Source organism: Oculina patagonica, chromosome 4 (genome assembly GCF_052425735.1).
Source record: "Oculina patagonica isolate OP01 chromosome 4, crgOcupat, whole genome shotgun sequence".
NCBI classification, from domain to species: Eukaryota; Metazoa; Cnidaria; class Anthozoa; order Scleractinia; family Oculinidae; genus Oculina; species Oculina patagonica.
In genome coordinates, this window is record NC_135761.1 from 41083670 (window position 1) to 41111107 (window position 27438).

Below are 27438 nucleotides of genomic sequence, written 5' to 3' on the forward strand. Positions count from 1 at the left end.
GGAGAGAGTAGTAAGAGCCTCTTTCTTTAATTTCCTTTTATTTCAACATCAGTACACAAGTCAGGGAGTGACAGTGAGAGAACATTCCTGTCCATTTAAACATTAGAAAATTTATCCATGGCAAATTTGTTCCCAACATTAATGCATGTCAAACATCCCAATTTGAATTATAGTAATTGCACATTTTCTACTAATGTCAATCACAGTTTTGTGAAGATCAGAGCAAAGTGTTCCTCGATACTGGGGAAAAACATGGGAATATGTTCCAATATTAATTACAGTTTGGAATTAACATGGGACAATGTTCCCATTTTAATTATGAGCCTAGGAATAACATGAAGAAATGTTCCTATTTCAATTTATAAGTTTGGAAATATGATATTGCCATTTAATGACAAGTTTTGGAATAACACGGGGACACATTCCCGTTTTATGTACCAGGTAACAAATTTGGGAATAACATGGGAACACATTCCCATTTTAATTACTAGTTTGAGAATGACATGGAACACATTCCCATTTTAATTACTAGTTTGGGAATAACATGGGAACATATTCCCATTTTATTACTAGTTTGGGAATAACATGGGAACACATTCCCATTTTAATTACTAGTTTGGAAAAAACATGGGAACATATTCCCATTTTGATTACTAGTTTGGGAATAACATGAGAATGTATTCCCATTTTAGTTACAAGTTTGGAAATAACATGGGAACACATTCCCATTTTAATTACTAGTTTGGGAATAACATGGGAACATAAACCCATTTTGATTACTAGTTTGGGAATAACATGGGAACATATACCCATTTTAGTTACAAGTTTGGAAATAACATGGGAACACATTCCCATTTTAATTGCTAGTTTGGGAATAACATGGGAACATATACCCATTTTAATTACTAGTTTGGGAATAACATGGGAACATATACCCATTTTAATTACTAGATTGGGAATTACATGGGAACATATTCCCATTTCAATTACTAGTTTGGGAATAACATGGGAACACATTCCCATTTTAATTACTAGTTTGGGAATAAGATGGGAACATATACCCATTTAAATTACTAGTTTGGGAATAACATGGGAACATATACCCATTTTAATTACTAGATTGGGAATTACATGGGAACATATTCCCATTTTAATTACTAGTTTGGGAATAACATGAGAATGTATTCCCATTTTAATTACAAGTTTGGGAATAGCATGGCAAAATTTTCCCATTTTAGTTACAAGTTTGGGAATAACATGGGAACCTAGTCCCATTTTAATTACTAGATTGGGAATTACATGGGAACATATTCCCATTTTAATTACTAGTTTGGGAATAACATGAGAATGTATTCCCATTTTAATTACAAGTTTGGGAATAGCATGGCAAAATTTTCCCATTTTAGTTACAAGTTTGGGAATAACATGGGAACCTAGTCCCATTTCCATTACAAGTTTGGGAATAGCATGGGAAACGTTTTCCCAATTAATTTACAGGTTGGGAATTTGGTGGGTTAATTTTTCTCCAAAATCTCTTCCCATAAAAAACACATAAATAGAATTTTGGGAAATGAAATGCAGAATTTAATTCCCAACACAATCCCCAAAAAGGAATTTTATGTCCCTGTATTTTCCCAATAATGGGGAAATTTCCCATTTAATTCCCAAATGGGAATCTTGAAAAGTTTCCTGTGCATGCCTGCAATTTGTAGCAAAAATACTCAAATAAGCCTCCATGAATACCTTAAGTTAGCATAGGTTTCTTCGGGTTCTGTAAAAAGGGGAATTGTTACCAAATCTTTGCACATAAGTTTTAGTGCCTGAAGGTTCTTCTTGTAGACATCAGCCTTCTTGATCTGTTTCAGAAGTGACATCAAACTTTTATCCACAGAGGTTTCCTTGTGTCAATAAACATTACCCTACTTTCACAAAACAAAGATGTTTTCTTGTTCAGAAAAAGAAAAGTAATGAACGTAGTACCAGAAACAATGGCTTCCTGTAACTGACCAACAACAGTCGACTGGACATGATGGTCTTTCAAACATACAGGTAGATTGTTGCCCACATCCACAGGAAATCACATCTCAAGTACACTGGCAGCTTCCTGGATCGAAAGGTACCTTGACAGCAAACTGTCACGACACAAATCGTAAACTCTGTTTCCAATTTCAATGCAACAGCCCAACATATCAACCATATGACAACCATATATCTTAAAATACTGGAATAGCATTCTGGAGGCGGAGTTTGCAGAACACTTTACGTGTATCCGTTGAGAATAGTACCGGTAATTAAGCTGCAGGCATTACTTCCATTTCTGTCTTTGTAGAGGCTTTAACTTACTTCTTTGGGAAACCACCATCTGGTAGCACCAGGAGCTATACAGAAAAAACCCACGTATAAGAACCTAGATTTCTCCAACTTAGCCTTAATAGGTTCTTATAGAAATGGTATTTAGTGGGATTTTAAGCTACTTAGGTTCTTAAATAAGTTCTTAATTTGATAGGGGCATTAGCGATCAATGGGTTGAAAAATCTGTGTATTTAAAAACATACTTGAGATATCGCTGTATCTACTAAAAATTTACTTTGACAGATATTTTACTAAGTCATAAAATTAAACTCATTTGATTAACAAATAAAACAAAATTTTACTCCTTAGTCTTCTTCATCCTCGTCATTTGCTTGGGCATTTAGAAGTTTGAGTCTTTGAATTTCAGTTTCCACCTTGCCCATTTCTTCTTCTTTGATTTCAAGATCCGTTGTTGTTACACAAATCTTTCTTCTTATGATGTTCCTTGTTTCCTTTGTTGCCAATGCCTCTAAAAATGGGTGAACTTGGTTTGTGTTTGCCGCCATTTTTATCTACAAAAAAAGCTTTTTATTATTAAATAATCAAATAAAAACTGAAAAATAATAAAAACCAATTAAACAAGCCTTTTTCTTACTTACCAAAAGTAACCTCAACAAACATCAGTCCTTCTTGCGTGTAATACATCTGTACACCCAAAGGGAGTTTTGCTTATCAAACTCGACAATTACTTGACCAAATAGTGACCAGTAATGTATGCCGCCGTCAAATACAGAAAACTGCCAGAAGCGTTCTGATGTAGTGTTGTGCTCGTCCCCTGGAAAGTGAACAATCAATGGATATCCTCCTTGTTGTGCATTATCTTTCAAAGAGAGGCATTCCTGCTTCTTACTATCTTTGAACCATGCAAACTTTTTGCCAGCAAGATCATCTAGAGATGTCTCTGTTAGTGTGATGGGCTGCTGGTAAGGCTGACCATATTGCACACTCTGTAAGTGTATGCACTCAAAAGCAGGACGACGGCTGAGCCTGGCAACTTCTGCGGCTTCCCTACACTCATTAAGCTCACAGACACTAACGCCATAAAGTGCTCTGTTGGCAATTGATAGGCCACGGGACTCCACTAAATGAACCTCGTATCATAAAAATAACTTGTTGAAATCAACGCAAATACCTGTCAAGTATTTACCGGCAGTTACTGCACCTTCCTTCTTTTTCTTTTGAACTTGTCGGACATATATTGGGAAAAAGCAAACGAGAAAATTGGAACAAGGTGTGTGTTAAAAAAAGACACACAATTGATTGATTTGAAGCCAAATTTGAAAATAAAATAAACACGGTTTTACTTGATTGTGTTAAAAAATAAATGAACGCCTTACACAAAGTGTGATGTTTCGTGACAAGCAGGGAAACCCTGAATAATAACTTTGGTTTAAAAAGTGGCAGTTTAAAAAGTGACAGTGGCAGCGCTTAAGTAATCAACCAAAACACATTACATTTAAAAAAAATAAAAATTGTTTAGATAAATGAGACACTGGATCCAGCTCTTGCTTAGGAATCTGTATTTAGCTAGAACCATTGAGGAATGCTTCTTCAAGTTGTGACGACTTCGGACGGCGAAGTGTTGTCCTCGATCTTCCGCTTCTTTGGTCTGCCCCTACTTCTACCGCTCTGTTGTTTGGAAACTGACTCAGTTCCAACCAAGGAAACATTTTCTTTCGAACTTGACTTCTGCTCGGTTAGAACTGTAGACACGTTTTTTTGCCGACAAGGTCGGCTTTCGCAAGCAATCCAGCGTCAACTCGAGGTGCCTCTGTTCATGTTGTCCGCAGCAAGCAGCGAGCGTCTCGGGCAAGGACGGGCTGTGTTTGACGTCGTGGAAGCCATATTTCATTGGCATGACGGGGTAAGGACAGGCGAGAAAGTTGGCCAGGCAAGGATAGCCTTGTTCTTCGCACAGTTCCGTGGCCGCCGAGTACAGGTATCTTCTCACAAATTCTGCCATTCCCCTGAATACGCAATCGTGCTTTGGATGGGGGTCGTCTTCCAATAATACCGCTCGGAGACAGTGGGACATCACGTGCACGAACACCGCCAGGACCTGCAGAGGGGTTTTGAGACATTTGTAAGGGGGAAACTTGCATGTCTTGCGACTCACGTTTCCGCAGTGACCGTAGAGATCCATGCAATCGCCTGTCCTAGGGCATGTAATTCTCAGGGAACAGAGTTGTGTTTAACAAATAAAGAAAAAGTCTAATTTTTTAGTCTTCTTCCTCGTCAACGTTGTCTGCCTGTGCTATTAGTAGTTCGAGCCTTTGTATTTCTGCTTGCGCCATTCTCATTTCTTCTTCTTTAGTCTCAAGATCCATTGTTAAGTCTCGTATCCGCTTTCTTATGTTGCCTCTTTGTTTTATAAACTTCTCTCTTTCATTGATCTTTTTCGTCAATCTTGTTGTCATTTTCAACTTCGAAGTTGTCACTTGTCTTGCAAGAGATTCCAAAAACTGGTATACATTGCTTTGGTTTGCGGCCATTTTTTCTACAAAAATAACGCGTTTTAATAGAAAAAGAAAATAAATTTGAAAGGAATGAAAAAAGTCTCTTCTATTACTTACCAACAGCAATTTCAATAAGCGTTATTTCTTTTTCTACTTGCGTGTTAGCAAAAAAAAAAACTTTTTTGATAACTGTTTGTCGTTTTGTAAGATTTGTGATTACTTACTAAGCCAGCTAAAATAAGTTAAAAAATAAAACTTTTGTATTGTTTGCCCCGCCTAAAATTGTCTAAATACTTTTTGGCGACAACATTCCAATTCTAGGTAAAACCGGAAGTGAAAAAAAGTTTTCAGAAAAACCTGAGCGATTTGGTATGTGAAAACCGCAAAAAAAAAAAAACCTGAAGTGAGAAAAACTGGAGCCGAAATTAAATTAATGAAAGCGCCACTGTAAGTCACTTGTGCGTGAAATATTCAATCACAAAGCGCACCGAAGGTGCTACAACAAGATGAGCGCAGACAATCATTCTTTTATAAAATGAAAAAATGTTTTATTGTACTTAACTTTTATTTCGAAATGTCGGCGGCGCTCCCGAGAATTTTTTTTAGCAGTCTTATCCTTTCTTGTTTTTTGATCCTGGAAAGTGAGCAATCAATGGATATCCTCCTTGTTGTGCATTATCTTTCAAAGAGAGGCATTCCTGCTTCTTACTATCTTTGAACCATGCAAACTTTTTGCCAGCAAGATCATCTAGAGATGTCTCTGTTAGTGTGATGGGCTGCTGGTAAGGCTGACCATATTGCACACTCTGTAAGTGTATGCACTCAAAAGCAGGACGACGGCTGAGCCTGGCAACTTCTGCGGCTTCCCTACACTCATTAAGCTCACAGACACTAACGCCATAAAGTGCTCTGTTGGCAATTGATAGGCCACGGGACTCCACTAAATGAACCTCGTATCGTAAAAATAACTTGTTGAAATCAACGCAAATACCTGTCAAGTATTTACCGGCAGTTACTGCACCTTCCTTCTTTTTCTTTTGAACTTGTCGGACATGACACTGCAGAGCAGGGTTGTTTGGTTAGCTCTTACCGCACCAGTTTCCATGCAAAACATATGGCTGTCTGTCATGTCGTTCTTATTGATTGTGCAGTGTTTCAGGCCTTTTGACATGTGGACAATTTTCTTTCTCGTGATACGCCAAGTGCATGCAGAACTAGGCTATTCTACAAAACAACTGGGTACGTAAATAGCTGTCCCAGTGGCTTCTGTTGTGAAGTTTCTTCACTGTCTTTGTAGTTGTAGTTGAGCACTCCAGGAAACACCTCACAGGCGGGCATATTTAGATATAAATTAGCATGCAAAGTATTTTTACGTTTATTTATTATTTCTGTTATGTTATGTTAATTAAAACAGGAGGGGAAAAGCCTGGGAAAGAATGTGAATCTAATACAGTTGTGTGTGCGCTTCTTACTTGGTAAGATCCTACCTTTGGCAACTTACAGGATACACAATGACAACCGATCGAATCATTTTTTTGATTTAAAGTATATCCTACCATTATGACAAACTCTTGTTATATCCGTAATAGTGTCCGCAAAATTGTGCAAAAACACATTTTTAAAATATTTAGGTAAACATTTTTAGCTCTTTAGCTTATCTTAATAAAATGCCAATAAAAAGTGATAAACAGTGTCATGTTGTCACTAAGAAATTCCTTGACAAACTATTCTCTCAAAAGAAAGATGCGAAAATATAATATAAAACTAGTAAGAGAAAAATTACAAGTTGATACAACTTTGCACCTTCCATTGAAATGTATTCTACGCAGTTAAATACTATGAAAATGTTAATTTGGAAACTTTCTTGTCATGTTTTGTTTAACTTTCTTCCATAATTATTCTCACATCATCTCATCTTCAATAGCTGTTTTCTTCTTTATCTTTTCCTTGGACTGGATCCAGCTCTTGCTTAGGAATCTGTATTTAGCTCGATCTTATTCACCATCAGAACCATTGAGGAATGCTTCTTCAAGTTGTTGGATCCCTCTCTCAACAAGCTTTATCTCTGCCTTTCTGGTTTCAAGAGATTTTGCTTAATCTCTCATTCTCGTTTGAATGTTTTTTCCTTGCTTGACCAGTCTTGCACGGTCGTTTTGTTTTCTTGCTAACCTCAGATGAATCTGTGCTTTTGATGTTTGCTTCAGTGGCAAGACTTTTCCTTAAAGACACATCCCTCTTTGTCTTGTCCCATTTGACCATTTCAGTTTGGGACCTACTTTAGGTGGTGACTGTCCTAGGTTAATTATTCTTTTGACATTGCCCTTAGCTGGAGAAGTTTTACATGGAATTGGCTTTTGTGGCAAAGTTTCTGATTGCTTTGTATTGATACTTTTTTGGTCTTCAACACTTTAATTGACTTCCTCTTCTGACATTCTGACATGCAAGTCAAAAAAACTTTTGCATTTAAACTAACATGTGGCAAGCCTTTATATCAGACAGGAAAACACTGAGAAACTTGACTCCTGCCTGCTGTCACTGCCATAAACTCTTGAATTCTCATTGTGGACTGATTGACTTGTTTCTCTTTAAAAGGATATGTTGAAAGTTTTGTGGTTGAGGCTAAGCTTTAGCAATCAACCAAAACACATAATAGTATTGACAACATTTTATTACAGATAATCGTCGACTCATCTTGATTAATCTTCTTCGCTACTTGATTGGTCTGTGCCGTCTTGGATGTTTCGCTCAAGCTGCTGAATTTCCTCCCGCACTATCTCAATCTCTGCTTTCTTTGTCTCAAAAATTCTCGCCAAGTCTCGCATCCTGCGACGAATTGCCTTTCTCAATCCAATACAGTCCTTCTGTTGCCTCTCCAACACTAAACTGAACGTTTCTATAGTCCTCTTCCAGACTCTACGAGGATAGCAATTTCACTGCCTAGATTCATCAAACTAAAAAAAAAAAAAAATGTCCTCTAACTCAGTGTATTTGTCTTCAGTGGCCCTTTCATACCAAGAGTCGGGCAATTTTTCTTAGGGACTAGCGAAAAAGAATAGGGTTGTGTGGGGGGGGGAGCTGTTGGAAATGTCATAGATAAAAAAAAAACATATGACCCACCCCTTCGTTTTTAGCTCAAAACTAATTGACCCACCCCTAAATGAAGGTTGAAAACTTCATGACCCACCCCTTAAAAACATGAAATTTCTGGTTGCAAATTAAATGAAACCACATTCATGTATGAGGTTGTGGTGGTATTGATTTAGATTTATTTGTGGAACAAATACAAAAGCATTAACATCCTTTGAGCTTTGTCTGCATTTTGTGCTGGCATAAAATTATGTGGCGAAGTACGCTCAATGCCACATTAATATCACTTCCACTCAAATTGTTGGCAGCCAGTTTTCAAAGGGATATTGTCTTTATCAGAAGTATCGCTCCCAACTTCCTGCAAAGCACAGTAGTTTTCTACTTTACTTGGTTGCGAGTCTTCGCTGAGTCCCCGCTGGTTTCAGAGCTGCTGAAGGTGGAGCCACTTGTTTCTTTGAAAGTGGAAACACTGCCTAAGGCTGCTGATAATTTAATGTATAATAAGTCAAGCTTTTATTGTTTAATTATTTTTCCTTTGTCGTTTTCTATTCAAAATTTATGCTGTTTATGCTAAAAAGACGCAAAAGCATTTCTTGTTACAGTTAGTTTGTCTAGATGTTTTTTGAGGAACGAAAATAAACAAAACGGCCACAGCATGACTGCTGCGAGCCAAAGAGGGAACCCTGCATGGTTAACAGGAAGCACGAATCACGGCACCACTGTTCACAGATGAGAAAACAACAACATTGTGCGGAAGCTCATTTTTCAGTGATGCCAAACGTGGGCCCTCACTAAATAATGGTTGGCAGTCATTGTGTCTATAAGATCATGAACAAAGCCCGAATTAACATACTTTCTTCCGTTTTTCAACAGTCTATCAGTCACATGTCCAAGCCCTTCTTCTTTGTTCGCATTTACATTCCAGACTGATTCCAGGACATAGTAATGAACATGCCTGTAGTTGAAGAGATGCGGGATATTAAAGATAGAAAATCTTGCTATCGCTTTGATGGAATGTCTGGAAGCGAAACCACATTACAACTTTGCTCCAGGCCACAATTCTCCTTAATCACTTTTGCCGCAACCATTATCCTTCGTCAATACTAGGATCGAGAGTGTGATGCTTTCCAGCCTTTATACATTCCGTAACACGTTTCACGAGGTCTTACGTTTTCCATCAAATTTTAGCCCTATGCACTTCAGCCATCGTCTTAACTGATCCACAGTGTAGTTCTCTGCTTCACTTTCAAAGTTTGAGCCAGGAACGCCATCATCTTGCGTAAGAATGGTCAAATACCGAAGCGAAGTGCTCGCGAGCGACATAATTTCTACATATCTCTCTTGTAGAAATGGCACTTAGAGTGGTTTGTTTGTCAGAGTCAAGTGGAGGGTCTCAATTTTTTGTGACGTCATTTGTCCGCACAGTATTGGAGTTGGCAAAAAGGCTGAATCACAATACAGCGATAAAATAACAATATAATAACACGGCTTGGTTACAAAAGTACACAGTACAAATAAAAAAGGAAATGGCTTCGACATTGTAACTACAAACAATGAAAATACTTATATTGCCCTTGCCTATATAGGTAAGCACCATCACGAGTGAGAAATCGCTGGGGGAATTCCAAAAGCCCCTGTGTACCCAGAAAAACAAATAAGCAAAAGCTTCGATGGATGTCCTAAGATACTTGTTAAACATAACAACACTAATGTTGAACACACGTTCGGATCCCAGAAGGATTTGGCAGACCCAAAAAAGCTAACTGTTGGGCGTGCCATCCAGAACAGTGATTATTCTCCTCAATAGGGGAACCTGCGACCAAACGATCACCCTGAAGGTTAACTGATAAACCTGCACTTTATCTTTTATGTTCATAATCTAGGTAGGCAGTAAAAGGCACATTTGAAGTAGTAGGGAGCTGCAAATTTCTCATCGTCTACTCCCAGCCACAAAAAATAAATTCCAGCTTCAATTTGACTTTGAGAATATAAAAAAAGTTAAACTCACTCCTGTTCTCCGTCAGTTTCTTCTACGGATAACTTTAGCATCTCTTCTGAGTGATAGGAATTATTGAAGCTGCAAAACAAAGTTCTGCTGAGTCAGTTGAAAATCCCCTCAGAATTATAGGCTATTATCTCACATACCCATTTGGTTTAAAAACAGCTAATCGTCCGAGATGTTTAAGGTATTTTAAAAGATGAATAGACTTGAAGCCCTTATGTGACGTTGCCCACAAGCAGTAGATAGCATTGGGTATTGACACAGATGTTAATGATGATAAATGGTGTACGGAAAAACTTTTAAATAGCAAATCATTGCTCACCAAGTCTTCAACCAAGTGCTTTAAAGCTCAAAAATCATCACAGCCTTGTTGGAAACCTGGTGACCTTTTCTAATTCCCTTTACCTTGTAACTGTGTTAACGCAATAACAACTTTTTAACAAACAAAAGGCAATATCAAGGCAGTCATGCTCACGTAACAGGCTCTTAATAGTTGTAACAATGAAGTTTGCCAGAACTATGTGATCATGTACCTCCTGCGTTGCCTTGTTTTGCACATCCTGAGCATGCTGCAGGAGTTTTACCACAGATTTAGTTACGGCCTCCTCTGGTATGAATTAGGGCACCAGCTGTTATTAGATAAGTGCATATCCAACAGTCTGTTGGGCTTCTTCCAGATAAGATTCCAGATAAGAACGAGCCAACTGGTGGTGCTTTCTTGCTCTACGTAGCTGGGTAATGTAATGATCTAGGTCTGTGTCTCCAGCTGCTTCATCAGTGTCAGCTTTCCTTGTGGCTATTTTTGCATCAAGGACAGCACAAGCATCCAAAAGCAATTCATAAAATTTTATAAATAAACCAACGCTGATGTTCATCCCAGGAACACAGATCTGTTAAATATGACAGTAAGTAGTTGTCAGGATGTTAATTTTGCTCTCCTATTAAATTTGTTGTTGCTGTTTAACTTATTGATCAATAGATATTTCCAACAGTGGTTCGTAAATAACATTGAAGAATGACTTTGCCTTCTGTCCCCTTCCTTTGTCCTTGAAAGAAACATACCTTTAATTGTTCTCTTTTGTGCTTCTTTTCTTTGATTTTTGGGCAAGTGCATTGCAATCCCGAGAATTAAATGCCACAAGCAGGGGAATGTCCCTAAAGAAAAAAGTGCAACAACAATATTAGGCATGGAACTGCACTATGGATAACATTGGCCAACCTGGTGTATTTGAGTTTTATATGTTACCTCTTGTCCCAGAAGTTTCCATGATCTTGCAGAGGATTTCATAGTCACCAAATAGGAATTCACTAAAAATTAACAAATAAGTGGACTAAAATAATGATATTATGTCATTACGCTTACTCTCTTTATCACTATAAAATGGCAAAAAAATAAACAAGAACATATTGTTTAATTGGCAAACAATATTTTCCATTAAACTGAGAAAGTAAGGTGACTTCTTTGTGTTAATCCAATATCGTTAGCCACTTTCTTTTCAGTGCAGTGGTAGTCATCTGTGTAGATGCTGACCAATTCTTCAACTCTTCTGATGAAACCTTAGCAGATAAAAATCATACATTGGCAATGGCCACAGTACTCCCCTTCACAACAAGATCAACTAAGTGTGTGTTAGGCAGTGTCATGGTCAAGGATGGGTTCTTCTGCTGCTTGTCTAGTTGTTGCCACTGAACCATCTTTACAGATTTCCTCTTTTATCATCTAGTCATCTAGCCAAGCCTTGTTTGTACAGCTGTCCTTGTTATCAGCAATACAGCTTACACACTAATAGGACCAACCAATACCTTTCTTGCTGGGCCAAAGACTTAATACAGTGTCACTTTCTTTTCCTTTCACTGCCTTAAAATCTCTTCCGTCCCTTTTTCTGTTTACAGTACCATCACCTTTGAAAGAGACATACACGAAAATGTGGAACTTGAGGTGGACAGAACTTGCTCTTGAAGTGAAGCTTGAGGCAGCAGGTTGTAAAACGTTCTGTACCAAGTAATGATGCATACCCTTTGAAAGAGACATACACGAAAATGTGGAACTTGAGGTGGACAGAACTTGCTCTTGAAGTGAAGCTTGAGGCAGCAGGTTGTAAAACGTTCTGTACCAAGTAATGATGCATACTCTGCTGAGTTTGAAGAAAAAAAGTATTAATAATAAAAGTAAAATCAAATTATATTTTACGTATATAAATTATGTACATTACATTAAACTACTATTGATGTTTGAAAGAAACTTTGCGTAGTTTAGTTTTAAACTCATTCAAAGACATAAGTGACCGTAGAAGTGTATCTAAAAGGAAAACTGAAATGGTTTACTGATGCCAGGGTCATCAATAAATACAACACTGTCTGTTAATGTAAACATTTTAGAACAGAATGGAAATGTGCCTAGACTTATTGCAAAGATTAGCTGTGCAAATATTATTTCACCCCCTTTACTTTTAAAATGGCAATTGAAGCAGAATTTGTTTGGATTTTTTTTTAACTACTTAGTCCCCACACTGCATCAGCCTTTTAATCGACTTCAAGGGAATAGTTATCAAGCAAAATCCTGAAAAGATTAAATAAATATGTATTACATTAAAATGGAAAAACCAGGTTATACATTTGTTGAGGAAAACTGAAGACATCTATTTTAGCTATTACTTCTTACTTCTCATCTTCTAAAGTCTAAACAGATGGGATCAAATGCAGCTCGTCTTTTGTGAAGTACAGAGTCACTAGTTTCAAGGCTGCAATGTGACAATGTTTAGTTCCGTAATGTTTTCCAGTATTTTTTTTGACTGGCAGGCAACAAGTCTTTCAACGAGGACTGTACTGCCAGTTGGCTTCGCAAGCCTTGTTGAAAATCAACCAATTGTGGTCTTCATGGAATTAATTGTTCACGTTTGCAATGGACAAGAAAGCTCTTTTTAATCATGTAGGATAAAGAGCCTTTAATATTCTTTAAGCAAAAGTTTGCCTGTTCTGCCTCTTGACTGTTCAAACTATCCTACTGTTGATATCTGGGAAAGCAACCTGAAGGTAATAAAGAAGAACAATAACAAATCAGTTGATTATCCTCTCCAACTTTTGAAAATGATTTCTTGCCTTGTCAGATAAAAATAAATAACAAAAACCTTTTATAGAAACACTCTTATAATTAAATTGCTAAAATAAAATAATAATTCATAACACAAGGAACACAGTACAGAACACATCATACCAAAATAGATACAAAACACTAAAGCGTTGACAAACCACGGACAAGAAGGTCTTTTGTATACTGTGCATTAAATTTTGGCATGCTGAAATAGCAAAGGGTTGATTTTTCAACGTCTGTACCTGTATGGTCAGGCCAGTGCAGCTGATCAACAAGAAATTGGGAATTCTTGAAAAAATGCGGATCCTGACTGAGGAAATATGAGTGCAAATTGCATGCATTGTCGTAAACAATAAGACAAGGAGCTGTAAGAAGAACAAAAAAACATCAACAGGAGGTTATAAAAATATATAAAAAGATTAAGTCAATGGCAATAATATTTGTAATGAAGATAACTATTAACCCTCTGGTGACTGCCCTAAAAATGGCCATTTTTGACATGTTTTTTGTTAAAAGTGTCCAGCTCTCGTTAAATTCAACCAATTTTGTCATACTTTATGTCATTTTAAAGCGGAATAAATGGATATCAAGACTGTGTTATTTGTTTGGCATGATCCTTTTTAACTAATTTACTTATGCTAATAAAATGTCACGCAATACACACTTTTTTCAGAAGAAATGGTCCATATTTTTTTTTTTTTTTATAATATTAAATATTATAAAATGTTGATAATTTTATAGTACTATAATAAAAAAAATTCACAGTTATGACTTTAGCTCTCGAGTGCCTTCAAGGGCACTATTTTGACTTCACTCATTCAACATTTTTTTGCTAGTAAACACAATTTACTAATGTGGCAGGCGTGCTGCAGGCAATTTCGGTCTTTCTTTCTGCCTGCATCTGCCGTTTTTAACCAACGGTAGAAGAGAACAAGCCATTTATGTCGGATGGTTTTAGGGTTAGGCTCCTTAAAGAACTCCTCTTGCAGGGCGTAGTCTTCCGCATCTTCTCCTTTATACTCTTCCGCTTCCGGCTTGGAATCATACGAGGGTTCGGTATCTTCTGCCTTAGGGATGGCGGTCTCTGTTGCCATTGGAGACGTGGTGTTATCTGGTTCTTGTTTAACGGTCAATGGAAGGAGATCTTCTATTTCTTCTTTTCCCCGATATAGCCGTGCCACCTTGATGCAGGAATCCATGTAGCCCCCCCATTTCATGTGATGTTTGTTGGCCAGGTGTTTTCGCAAGTGGGCTGTTATAAACTTGCAGAGGGGGCACCACTTCAATGGAATTCCTTTTTTTTTTGTTTGGTCGTCGAGGAGCCCTCCTTTTGGTAGCATTGTCGGCCATGTTTAAAAACTTGACCACGTCTTCCTCCACTATTTCTTCTTTTTTCACGTGCGTTTGGAGATGGCGTTTTAAATCCAAGACCTCCTTGCCACAGGCGACACACTTTCTTTTTTTGTGATGCGACCTTTTCTTTTTTTTTCTGTTTTTTCTTCTTTTTCAGTTTCAGGATTAGACGCTGCTTCCTCAAACTCACTCGCACTCTCCCTCTGCTCCTTCGACGTCGATGGTTGACAGTCCATCACTGTTACTTTTTTTTTGGAAGGCACTGGCGCTTTCTTCGTTGGTGGAGTTTCTGCTTTCCTTTTCTTGGTTTTTTCTTTTTGTTTTTCTGGTTTTTCTTCCTCTTCCTCGCTCTGGCTCTCACTCTCACCGTCCGTTGGCTGCACATATTCCACATCTTCCAGGTCACCTTCCAAGTCAGACTTTTCGGTTTCATGTTTAATTTTTTGCACTTTTTCCAGCCACATGCGGATCATTCTCAGTTCCTCGAGGGTTGTTGAACTAACATCTTGCCCATCTATGGTGGCCACCAACTTTTCTTAATATCGTATGCCGTTTCTTGCAAATAATTTATGACGGACATGCCCAGCTGATTTATTATTCTTAACGTGGGTTGTCTTCGGAATACCTTCCAAATGCCGCCAACTCAGTGGCGCGCTTAAAATCACAAGTAAGCTCCAGATAGGACGGCGTGGTTGTCGGGGTCTTCAGAGATAAGCGCGGCAGTCTTCTCATTTGAAGTACGTTCTGGGAAATGGAAGCGCCTTGGCGGGCATAGGCGATGGTTTCTGAGAGCCAATTCATGCACTCTTTTTACATCATCCAGGGCCATCTTCCTCCTCTCCAAGTCTTTTTAGCCACTGCCACCTTTCTTTGCAGACGACACCCATCCTCTTAAAGACATCGTCCTTGTCGATGTAGAAATTTAACTTGGTCTTCAACTGATTGTCTGCCAAGAATCCAATCATCTCCATCACATGCTCGGAAGACTTCTGGAGTAAATCTATCCCGAGACACTTCCGGGCCATAGCCCCCTTTGCACAGAGGGTCATCATTGTCTCCAAGGTTGCTTTGTCGATTGCTTTCATCTTGTGAAAATCTATCGGCGCCACTGCGGACAGACCAAGCTCTTCTAAAACCCCTTGGAGATATTGCCGGTTAAAGTTTTGCCTCGTTTTCATGTTAAAAACCAAGCCCGCAAGTAATCACTGGATGCATTTGTGTCCAAACTTCAACTGCTAATAACTCGAGGAATTTAACCGTTCTTTTTTTTAAATTTGCACTGTTTGTTCTTCATGTTCAGGGCTAGCAAAAGGTACAATTCGCTCGAGATCAAATTGCAACCTCGCAGAGATATTAGCCGTGGGAATTTCGACACAAATGACGTCAGAACTCATGAAAGAGGGAACCGTTTTCAACAAAACCAACACCAAACGGTTCCTTACAACATTATCATGCATATTATAACATAACAACATCACAAGAAGGTCCTCAAGTTCTAATAACGAGGTCCCACAACACTGCATGGTCAAATTGCACCCTTAAACTTTGACCAGAGCCTGCACACAAGCAATCGCCTTTTATCGGGAAAAAATGCACCAGGAAGTTGCCCGAACACCTTATACACCTTTTCCGATAGTTGATTTGTTTTTGCTTAGTGTTTTAAGGGTGCCAAATAGCAAAAATAACGGAGCAAACAAAGAAGCGTACTCACACTTCAAAGACTTCAGGAGAAGGGGACGTCATTTACCCTTCACTGAAATGTCACTGTAAAGTAGGTGTTTTCAAAAATTCATAATAAAGTCTATTTTTAACCTTTTGACCCCAAACTTAGCAACAGGATGTCAATTGATAAGTTCTTACAGATGCAATTCTAAAAATGCACGGCTTTTTAGCTGAGTCAGCATTTTTTGAAAAATACCATATTTTGACAGCTGTCAATCAAAGTGACAGGTGCCTTCGGATTCATGCAAGTTCAAATTGCAACTAAAATGTGCAGCTGGTCGTGGTTTACCATTATGCCAAATTTCACCTTCCTAGCTACTAATGTAAATTAATTACAATTTCTTTTGTATTGGGATGTATTTGATAGAGTAAAACATAAACAGAAACACTTTGGGGATGAGTTTTTAAAAAAATTGTACTTTATTTGATTTTAAAGCTTAAGACTTGACGTTTGGCAGGACGAAAGCACATACACTCCTTTACATTTTCGTTGCGTCCAGTTATGGCGTGATTGATTGACACGTGTTAGTTCAATTGACGGACATCATTTAGCCTTCACTGAAATAAATTGTAAATAAAGAAAAAATCATCAGATATTCCAATTTAAACGCTTTCGCAAGTAGGAAATCCTTTAAAGATGGTTCTTTGCCCTTTCCCGCTTGAATAATGACGCGCTGACCTTCGCTGTAGGTCTTGCTGGACTTTATTTTGTCTAACTCTTTGAGGGTTAGTAGCCCGTCGCTTTCCTCGACGAACCTCTTGTTCTTGTGTTCGTGAGACTTGCTGTCCACGGTTGACCTCCACCCCTTGAGATCGTTCTTTATTATGTCGAATAACTTGCTGTTGTCTGCATGAAGTGGTGGAGCTTCCTTGTTAAAGCGTTGGTGAGTAACGAAGATCAGGAACTTCTCGTATGAGGTTAGATAGGATATAATTGTACCTGGTTTGTATTCGTGGCTTTCAAGGTTGGGCTTTACCCAAGCCTTCCAGACAATGTCTCCTCCGTCTTTAAGAAGACACAAGATGTCATCTCCACCTGGGTCGACGGCTTCCAACAGGTTCCACATTTGACTGGCGTGTTGGAGTTGGATGCTGCGTTTCTTGTCGCCTGCTATAGGCCGTGTTAGAAATTGAAAAAAACAAAGCCAACCACCTATGCATGTTGGTTTTAGGGCGGGGGTCGTTGAAGAACTCTACTAACGGTGGTTGGGATCTGAATTCTTGGTCTTCGTCATCTTCATTTTCTTCATCCTCTTGAACCTCTTGGTCTTCAACATCTTCATCTTTCAATAGCACGTTATTAAATTTCCATAGGCCTGGACCTCGCTTGATGTTTGCGAAGTTGATTCTTAATTTAACAGCTTTGTGATCCAGCGCTATGGAAGTTTTTGTACCCACTTCAGCGACTTGACAGGCAATAGACTTCACAACAAGAAAAATCAATCCGGGATTTTAAATTTTGTGCGGCAGACGCGTAAGTAAAACTCTTCTTGTTTGGATGCATTTTTCTAAAAACATCAGACAGATCCAATTCTTCCATCATAGCGATAATTTGATGGCGGTAGGCAGTTGGCTTCCAATGGATGCCGCCTTGTTTATCGATGGCCTGAAGTGAGACATTCCAGTCACCTCCTATAATCAAATTCTACAACGATGATTTCGCAATTAATACTTCTTTCAAAGTTTTGGCGAAATTTTGCTGACTTGTTGCATAAATATTACAGATGGAAAGGTTTATTGTCTTGAAGCAGATATTAGTTAACATGATTCTCCCTTCGGGATCACAATAGGAACTTTCTATTTGAATATCAGACAAAGGGTTGAATGAAGTACTAACGCCTTTTTGGTGATTAGTTCTATGCAAGAAAAACATGACACCTCCCCACTCTGATTTCCAAATTAATTCATCTCGCGGTTCAGAGAACGTTTCTTGAAGTTACTAAACATCGCGTTTTTGGTCCTTGAGAAAAGAGAAGATGCTTTGTCTTTTCCATTGGTTTTTTAAGCCTCTAACGTTAAGCGATAGAAATTTAAACGTGATCATTAGAATATATAACACATTTTACAAGTTAGCATATTTAACGGTATAAGCGATTTAAAAAATATTGAGAAATGTAAGCAAACAAAAATAATTTGGTCGTAAACAACCGAAGATAGTATAAAATATATACAAAACGGATAAATAGGGGACAAAATAAAATTAAAAAAGGAACATACAAAAAACACACTTGACTGTAGAACTAAGGAGTAGACATACGTCATCCAAGGGCAAAGTAGGTGTTGCAGGTATTTTTGGGTTCATATGCCCCCTTCTTCCCTTTCCTAAATGTCATTAGTAAATAATAGCAAAATGTTTTTTAGAAGCTTACTGCTTAAAGTTCTTTAATTTCCTCAATCGAGTGCATTAATCTTGGGTTCCCCATTTGGGCAGTCTTGATAAAGATTTTTCCATCGAGGGACCAAAAGCTAACGATCTTACCGTTATTTTGCTTTTCTCTCGCAGTCTTCATCATTTCCTTTCGGTACTGAGTCAGGTTCTCGTTTATGGAGATCTTGGGTTGACGGTTGTCTTCAGTAGTAAATGAGACACAGTCGGGAAAAATACTGGAAATAGTTGTGCTTCTCAGTTGAGTGCGAGCCTTGTAGACCTTAGACTTTATTTTGTGGTTGCAGAATTTGGCTAAAATCGGCTTGTTACCGTGTTTCATCTTAATACGATGGGAAATTTCGATGTCATCTTTAATCTCGACGCCAATCGCTTGTGCTATCTTCCACACGGCCTGATCTGTGGACATGTTGATGTCGTCAGGAACACCACAAAAGATCTCATAGGGCACGCCTCAGGGATTGGTTACCCCAACTTGTGTTTTATCCCTGATGAGAAGCATCAAATGCCAAGTCTAAGTACAGTTTTAAAGGAGTTCTTACGAGGGTCTTTTTTTGTTTTTCTACAGGAGCCACCTAGGGCCGTCCAGCCTTCTTCTCTTTGGCCGTCCTCTTCTTAAAGATTGACTTGACCTTTTCATAGCAGCGATCGAATCCCTCTATCTTTAAAATAGCTTCTAAGGCATCATTGGAGAGGAAATTGCTCTTGATGGTACTCTTGGTTGGCACCTGATTGAAGCTGGCGAAGTGGCGCTCAACGGTTTTACTTTGTTCCTCACTCCACCAGTGGCGCGACTTGTCTGACTGGCGGGAAGACAACGATGTATCAAAATTGAGACCCTTGAGCCAAATGTCTAACTTTTCACTGGCTTTCTTTTGAGGGGCGGGTGGCAGCTTCTTTGCAGGCATTTTGCCCATGAGGTAATTAACATACTTCTGGACTTTGGTAGTTTGGGAAACGAAGGTGGTAAACTTCCCCAGTTTGCTATGTTTGAACAGCTTGGTTCTTACTTGGCCAAGGCGTAGAGGCACCCCAATTTGCAACTCCGCTGCAAAGTGAGCTTTAATTAACTGCTGTTCCTGAGCTGTCAACTTTCCTGGTGACGCGAGAACAGGGACAGATGTTGGGGATGCAGAACCTGAAGGCCCGGCTGTGTCTGCCTCTGAAGACGGTGGGATGATGTCTTGCTCAAAGTCTCCTTCGTTGTTTCCTTTTTCAACAGTTGCTTCATTAACCAGCTGATCAAGTTCCTCATCAACCTCTTCTTCAACCAGACCATCAACCTTCTCTGCAACCTGGTCATCAACATTCTCTTCAACCTGATCATCGACCTTCTCATCAACCTGCTCGTCTGGCTCTGGCTTTGAGGAACTTGTAATTTTGGCAATGGTTGTCATGGCCTTGGAAGTAGAGCGTGTAATTTTATGTTATTCACCCAAGTTTCGTGATTATCCGTCGATTCCTGCGGGAGTTATGATTTTTTTTTTATTTTTTGATACAAAGTCTTATAATTTGAATTATCATGTTTTAAAAAATTCATAATTAATTTCAGTTTCCACCTTTTGACTTTAAACTTGACAGGGTGATGTAATTTGATAAGTTCTTTCCGATGCAATTCTAAAAATGCATGAAGATTTTATATAATAATAATAATAATATCCAGAAATTGAAACGTGTTCTACATTGCTTAGGTGGTAGAGTGTTGTGTTCTCAATCACTCAGCTCGGTCTACACGGCCATGAACTTAGACTGCACAGGTGACTCTTGACCCCAAACCGCTCGGCCAGCTGCCAAACACTGATTCCCGCCAATGTTTGATCTTTGTAAGCCTCGGCGAAGGCCAGAATGTCCTTATCCTCACTTGGAATGAATGGTTTTCCCTTCTGAGGAGCACTCATGATCACGCCGAGCTGAAAATAACTCAGTGCCGCATTCATGTAGAACTCTGTTTTGATCTCGTACTTGCTTGAGTGAGATTCGAGCTTTTTTGGTTTCTATTTAGACGACCACTTTTGTCTTTGGCGTGATGACGTAGTAGAAGACTGTGGTGTGCAGTGCGCGGACATCCAGTCATCTGTGGCATCCTTAGGGTTAGCTTCCTCTATTCTTTGCAGGGAAGACTCGCCTTGCTTTCCTTTCTGATAACGCACTCGATCTTTACCTTGGCATAGTCGTCAATCAGGTCGACAAGTGACACACTCTCCACCATTGTTTGTTTAACTCCTTTCATCGTTGCCTTGCATTTGTGGAGATTATCTTACTAAAGAGAAGGTCGATGTCGGTTAGTTGTTTTTTTGAAAGGCGGTTTCGAGCATCGGACTCTTCTTTATCGGACTCTTCTCTGTCAGAGGCATTGGCTTCATTAGCGGCCTCGTCCGTTTCTTCGTACTCTTCTGCTACTGCATCTTCAACGGTATCATCTGCTTCTGCTGTGTCAAGTCCAAGTCCAAGTCTTTTAGTTATGGCTTTGTGACTTGCGGAAGCTTGTGTAGTCTTCTTGCGAGTCATATAGAACTTTGACTGGGCCTTTTCTAGGGTGATCTTTTGGCCCCTCTCGATTTCTGTTTTGAATAACCTGACGATTGCCTCCTTCTGCTTCTCCGTAAGTTGTTTGTCTGGTGTTGGAGGAATAATTTGCGGAAAGAAACACGGAAGAGGGAAGGCAACAGGGCCCGCCTGTGGAGAGATGGTGATGCGGAGGCATCGTCGACAGGGAGGGGCAGCAATCTCTGACTTTCTTGCTCGGCGAGATCATGTAGAAGGTAGTTGAGAAGGTGGACATGAAATGCTCGCGTGTACTTTTTATTCGATTTTCATCCAGATAGAACTCGTTCCACTTCTGATTCTCTGGTTCCCTTGGTTTTTCGCACTCATCGTCGCTCTCGGCAAAATACGACATTTCGTCAAGGTCAGCCTCAATATGTAGATAACCAGGATCCACACGCTCGTTCTCTTCTGATTCATCACCATCTTGTGACTTGAATCTTTCTTCAGTTTCATCACTACTATAGACTTCTTCTTCTTTTTCTTCTTTTTCTTCTTTTTTTTTGTTCTGCTACTTTCTCGGCTTTGATATGACTTTTGCTGGTTGGTTTTGGTTTAGGCTTGGCTGCTTTGGCCTTCTTTTGCTTTTGCCCAGAAGACACTGACTGTTTTGGAGCACGCTTCCTGGTGGTGGCGATTCCTGATAGTTTTCTGAACATTGCAGAGGCTTGTTTGATTTCTTTGGGATCTGTCAGCTTGTGATGGCGTTTTAGATGCTGGCTTTTTCTTGTTACAACAGCCGTACAGTTTTGATATGCACACTGGTAGCTTTGAGTGTTAGGATTGACAGTTGCAGCAGCGCCTTTATGCTTGGAGGTCGATCGACTTGCGTTGTCTGATTTGGCCACAAGGATTGATATTTCGCTTGGTGTCTTGTCATCGCGCCGTAAAGCAATATGGCGTGACAAATGAGTCCCATAGAATGGACACAGGGGACATTGACGCAACTTGTTATGGCTGTCCTTTTCTGAATAAGGTTTAAGAGGTGTAGACTCTGGGTTTTCTTGGTTGTTGTCAGCACTTTTTTTCACGGTGGCACCATCTCTCCCAGCTGCACGTGAAGCTTGTTCCCACACTTCTTCTTCGTTGTCCCTCCCCTGGGCTGGTGGACAGCACACAGGGGCACCGTCACTCCCAGCGCACGTGGCTTGTTCTCCAACACTTTCTTCTTCGTTGTCCTCCCTTAGGGTCACTTCCCAACTTCCTTCCCGTCTTCCCCCCGACCCCTGGGGGGCCCACCCTGTGCCCTCCAGCAAGCATACGGCAACAATGGCTGGACTGTTCATAAAATTTCGGGCTCGCAATACCAAGAATGTACTTCATCGCTATTTTGCACTGTTCTTGCAGTACGCACATATCTAGCATGTCAGCCGCTGCTGTTTTCTGCACCAAAGCATCATATTCACTCCTCAGGCTCTCAACGTCGAACTTTACACTTGATGGAACGGTGACCGAGACTGCTTCTAAATCAAGTTCTTCTATGGCTCGTTCATTGCCTTTCGAGGCTTCTTTGCACAACTGTATTAGCGTATCGTACGATGAGAGAGACATTGTTCTCGTTGACCTTGAACAGAAAGGTTAAGTTTGGGCATTTGGCCTTTGCAAAGCAACAAATAATGAAGTAATACAAAGCACAATGTCCCAGCTATCCTAGTTTATTCCTAGTTCCGTATTCCATTGTCCATATTCCAATTTTCCACAGTAGTCACGTGTTTGGAACAAATGCTTTCATAAATTATTGTCCCCAAATTTCAAGTCAAACAGTTAAATCCCCTTGGAGATATTAGCGGTTAAAGTTTAGCCTTGTTTTCGCGTAAAAAACCAAGGCCGCAATGCACACATGGGAGCGTTTGTGGCCGAAATTTCAACCGCTAATAACTCTGCGAGGATTTAACCGTTTTCTTTCAAATTTGCACTGTCTGTTCCTTATGCTCAGGGCTAGCAAAAGGTACAATTTGCTCGAGATACAATTTAAACCTCGCAGAGATATTAGCCGTGGGAATTTCGACACAAATGACATCATAACTCATGAAGGAAGGAACCGTTTTTAACAAAACCAACACCAAACGGTTCCTTACAACATTATCAAGCATATTATAACATAAGAACATGACAAGAGGGTCCTCAAGTTCTAATAACGAGGTCCCACAACATAATGCATGGTCAAATTGCACCCTTAAACTTTGACCAGAGCCTGCGCACAAGCAACCGCCTGTTATCGGGAAAAAATGCACTAGGAAGTTGCCCGAGCACCTTATACACCTTCTCCGATAGTTGGATTGCTTGTGCCTAGTGTTTTAAGGGTCCCAAATAGAACAAATCACAGAGCAATAAAAGCGTGTACTCACCACAAGACGACTTGAGGAAAAGGGACTTCATGATAGCTTCACTGAAGTATATGTCCAAAAAATGACTTATAGGCACACTTTTGAAAAAATTGTAGTTAATTTACTTTTTAAGACGATAACTTCAAATCAGGATATGTAATAGCCAGAGAGTTGTTCTTTATTCCTATCATCATATCGACCAATTATTGTTGACTGACACCTGTCAGTTTGATTGACATTTGAAAAATTGGTGAAAATGCCCTGACCGCTCATGTTTGAAAAATTGTAAAAAATTCTGAATTAAAGCTACCAGCTTCAAACTTGGACATTTTGAAACAGATGCATTGTTCTTTATGCCCATTATCATATTAGCTACTGTCATCTTGATTGACACCTGTCAAACACGTCCAAATTTTAAAAATGCTGTAAATTTGGCAGGAAACAACGTAAAATCGCCAAACTTTGTAGGAGTACTAAGAATGGGTCGAAGAGTACTGTCAATGGGTACGATTTTTATGCTGAGGCAGCATTATTTCCAAAAAACAGGTTTAAAACAGGTTTTTTCGCAATTTATTCTAAAAACTTGGTCAAGATAGGGAATAATGGTAATGGGCGTGAAGAGCTTTTGAAGAGCAATGATTCTGTGGAATTTGCAATCAATAGCGCTATTAGATAAAAAGTTATTACAGTTACAAATCAAAATTTCCAAAATTGCACCCTCCTTACATTTTTGGACCAAAAAAAATTCACCAAAAATTCACGTTTTATCGAAATCAAAAGAAAATAAAACGGAATGTAGAACACAGCTTAACCTATACAAAGAGGTAAATAAATCGCCGTACCCTTGTATTTTGTGGTTGTTATGGTAACTTAAAACAGCTACCCTCAAATTGCGCCCTCCTTACCGATAACTTTTTTTGGAACGTCAGTCACTCAGGAATTTTTAACATGAAGTTGTTTTAACGAAATGAGCTGAAATTTTCACAGAACATGTCCAAGACATCGTGCTAGACGTATATAGAATATCCTGAAGTTACCCTCAAACGGACACGTTTAAGATCAACAAGAGTAAAAAAATTGACTTCAAGTTGATCTCAAAGATCAAGATACAGTTTAGTGACATTACCACTTAGGCCATATTTTTCGCCAAGATGTAACTTTTTTTCCAAAAAGTGAGGGCGACTCCATGAGTGTACTATGACCCTTGGTGAGTCTGAAAAAGCCCAAGAAAGCGCTATCTGGATTTCCCAGAATCCTCAGGGAGCCTGAGATACTGAAATTTGCGCCCTGCGTACATTGCGCAAAACTGTAAGTGTGACAATTCATGCAATTTAACGTAGAACAAGTTGCTTTTTTAATATGATATAGCTCATTTAATGTACTATGCTGTATTCAAAGGAGAAGTCAAACGTTTATATCCCCTATGTGTTATTAGCGTTAGGGTAACTTTTCGAGGGGTGTGTAAGGAGGGCGCAACAGTATGTTCTTGGTTAGGGTTAGGGTTTAGGGTTAGGGTTAGGGTTAGGGTTAGGGTTATGTTCCTGGGCTACCTCGCCCCCCTCTCTTGGCTACCTCGCCCCCTCGTGGCTACCTCGCCCCCCTCGTGGCTACCTCGCCCCCCTCGTGGCTACCTCGCCCCCTTTTGTGTGCTACCTCGCCCCCCTCCGTGTCCACCTCGCCCCCTTTGTGTCCACCTCGCCCCCTTTGTGTCCACCTCGCCCCCTCTTTGGCTACTTAGCCCCCTCTGCTAATTTGCATACGTGTTTTTTTGCTTTAGATTTGCCAGTTTGTGGGCGAATCTCTCCAAACGTACATGAAGGGCTTATTGATCAGTCCTTTACAACCTGTTTATTTTAGAATGTACGATTTTATTCTTAGTCAGCATTTTTTTATCTTTTTTTGTTGTTTACAGGTTTTGACAGCTCGGAAGCAAATTGACAGGTGTCAGTCAATCACTAAAAGATGTAGTCATAATGGAAATGTAGAGCACTTCATTGGCCATCTTCCTGCCAAATGTTTGGCGGCCATATTGGATTTTTTTTTCAAGGGGTTGACCTTAGAAATTTGGTGAAAATTTCAATTTTCTTGACACTTTAAGTATGGTGTTTAAGTACTAAAAAGTGATGGTTCATGATGTTTGAGACATATATAAGACCAATAAAATACATTTAACACCTTTGTAATGATTTTTTAATAAACATGTTGTAAAACAAGAGGTATAAAGGATTGATAGTTTGCCCCTCCTCCTTTCTCATCCGGGCTTGGGACCGGCAATGGCGGAGTTAACAAACACATTACAACACAACGCCCTTCACGGTCATCAAGCGATTCACCTGGCCTTAATAGGCATTCAGGAACCGCCCTCGGATCAGGGGGACAAACATATACATTACAACACAACGCCCTTCACTGTCATCGAGTGATTCACCAGGCCTTAATAGGCATTCAGAAACCGCCCTCGGATCAGGGGACAAATACATTACATATACAAACAATGAGACAAGATTTTTTTTTTTTTTTTTTTACTGGCTTAGGTCTGATTCTTTAGTCCAGTCAACTTAGTATTACACCCAAAACAAATTGCAACAAAAATAAAACATGCCTTATTCGACTTTGCATATATTGAGGAATAACATACTAAAAGTCACCGTGAATCGGAGTATTGGAACCTGTCTTTTTTTGCGATATTTGAACTACAATGAAAGATGAGAAATTTAATTTATGCATAACTAATGTGATTTTTACAAGTAACATTGAAGGGTCCTTATCGATAGAAATAATCAAGCTAGCAAAACTAAACAACGACAAGCCAACAAATCAGTTTACAACAAATGTAGCTGTTATTACTTATCCTATTTATTGCGTGAAATGACATTACTATTCTGCCCTTTTCGGTACCTTAGAGAACGTACTACCAGCGGCCGGATTCTGGCATAGATGCAAGTATAGTAACAACGTTCGCTAATCGGATATTTCATTAAAAAAGCTGAGTTGTCTTCAAAAATTAAAGATACTGAAAACTGATAAAGTATAATTATACCTTTTTGACGAAAGAATAAACGCTGTTCAAAAAAGTTACCGTATGATAACTAGAATTGCGGCAAACAAGTTATGGCGGGAGTCTTGGATGAAACCCTTAACATAATCTGTCAGAAAACGTAATGCGTGAATTTGCTCCCCTCAAACCCTTTCTGCTTATTGGAAGGTGCCTATAATTCCAAGAATCAACACTGATATCTTTGCAAAAGTCCCCCCAGTGACTGAGCCGTCACAGACGCCGGGGACACAACCCCGGCGTAACTATGGGCACGCCTCCATCTCTGCACTTAATTATTTTACAAAAGGATGAACAAATTCTTTCAGGAGTAGCAGAATGATTTTGGACAAAAGAAAAAGGGTTAAAACATTTGGAAAAAGTTTGGTAACAACCTGCAAATGACTTCAAATTATTAAACATTAATTATTCAAATTATTAAACATTAATTCAAAATTGATTTAAACCACAGTAACAAGTTTGGTATCACTCTATATCCACTCTACATTAGCATTTGTATACAGCCACGTCAAATGCTATACAGTTTTGTACGCCAAAACAAATTGCAACAAAAATAAGAACATGCTGTTCTTGACTTCAAATTTGGTGTAGAATACGCTGCTGAAAGTCACCGTAAATCTAAGCATTGGAACCAGGGGGGGGGAAGCAACTTCCCATACATTCTCTTATATGAAATCTGAGCGATGCTCTCACAACTTGCAAAGCAATCATCGGGGCGGTAGTCAGCGGATGTCTCTAAGGCGCATGAGCAGCTCCTTTCTTTGTGAACTTGCCAAAACAAAAACATGGGACCAGTGAGAGAGTTCGATTTTTTTTATATATGTAGTAATAAAAAAGACTTTCTAAGTTTTGACTTTGAAGCAGCGAAAATTTCTCCGAAAAGGTTCTTGGTGTCAATATGTGGTGTTTGTTATGAAATAAAACCATCACGGGAATGGTAATGAAAACGTGGCGATCGAATATTCCCGCGCTGGTCGGAGCTATTGTTCTTGCTCTATTGTTTGAGGTTGTTTGTTGACTTGGTCTTTCTTTGTTTTACTTCATTTACAATCCCCATGTGGGC

At 39.3% G+C, this 27438-nt stretch overlaps 1 protein-coding gene and 1 long non-coding RNA gene across 4 annotated transcripts in view; both read left to right on the forward strand.

Moving 5' to 3' along the window:
* LOC144650283 (uncharacterized) overlaps positions 1 to 377 on the forward strand; it is a 3783-nt gene extending 3406 nt beyond the window's left edge. The window contains exon 2 of the mRNA XM_078509947.1: positions 1 to 377. This exon is cut by the window's left edge and continues 893 nt beyond it. The gene's annotated coding sequence lies outside the window, so the exon portion shown is untranslated.
* LOC144650289 (uncharacterized) overlaps positions 1 to 25527 on the forward strand; it is a 48290-nt gene extending 22763 nt beyond the window's left edge. Inside the window, exons 3-4 of one of the 3 annotated variants that reach the window (XR_013570078.1) lie at positions 19018 to 19620; positions 25233 to 25527. This is a non-coding gene — a long non-coding RNA (uncharacterized LOC144650289). Of the gene's footprint in view, positions 1 to 19017; positions 19796 to 25232 lie in introns of those variants that run through there. The other 2 variants (XR_013570077.1, XR_013570076.1) reach the window with 2 other exon arrangements.
* Positions 25528 to 27438: the final 1911 nt, after the last annotated feature.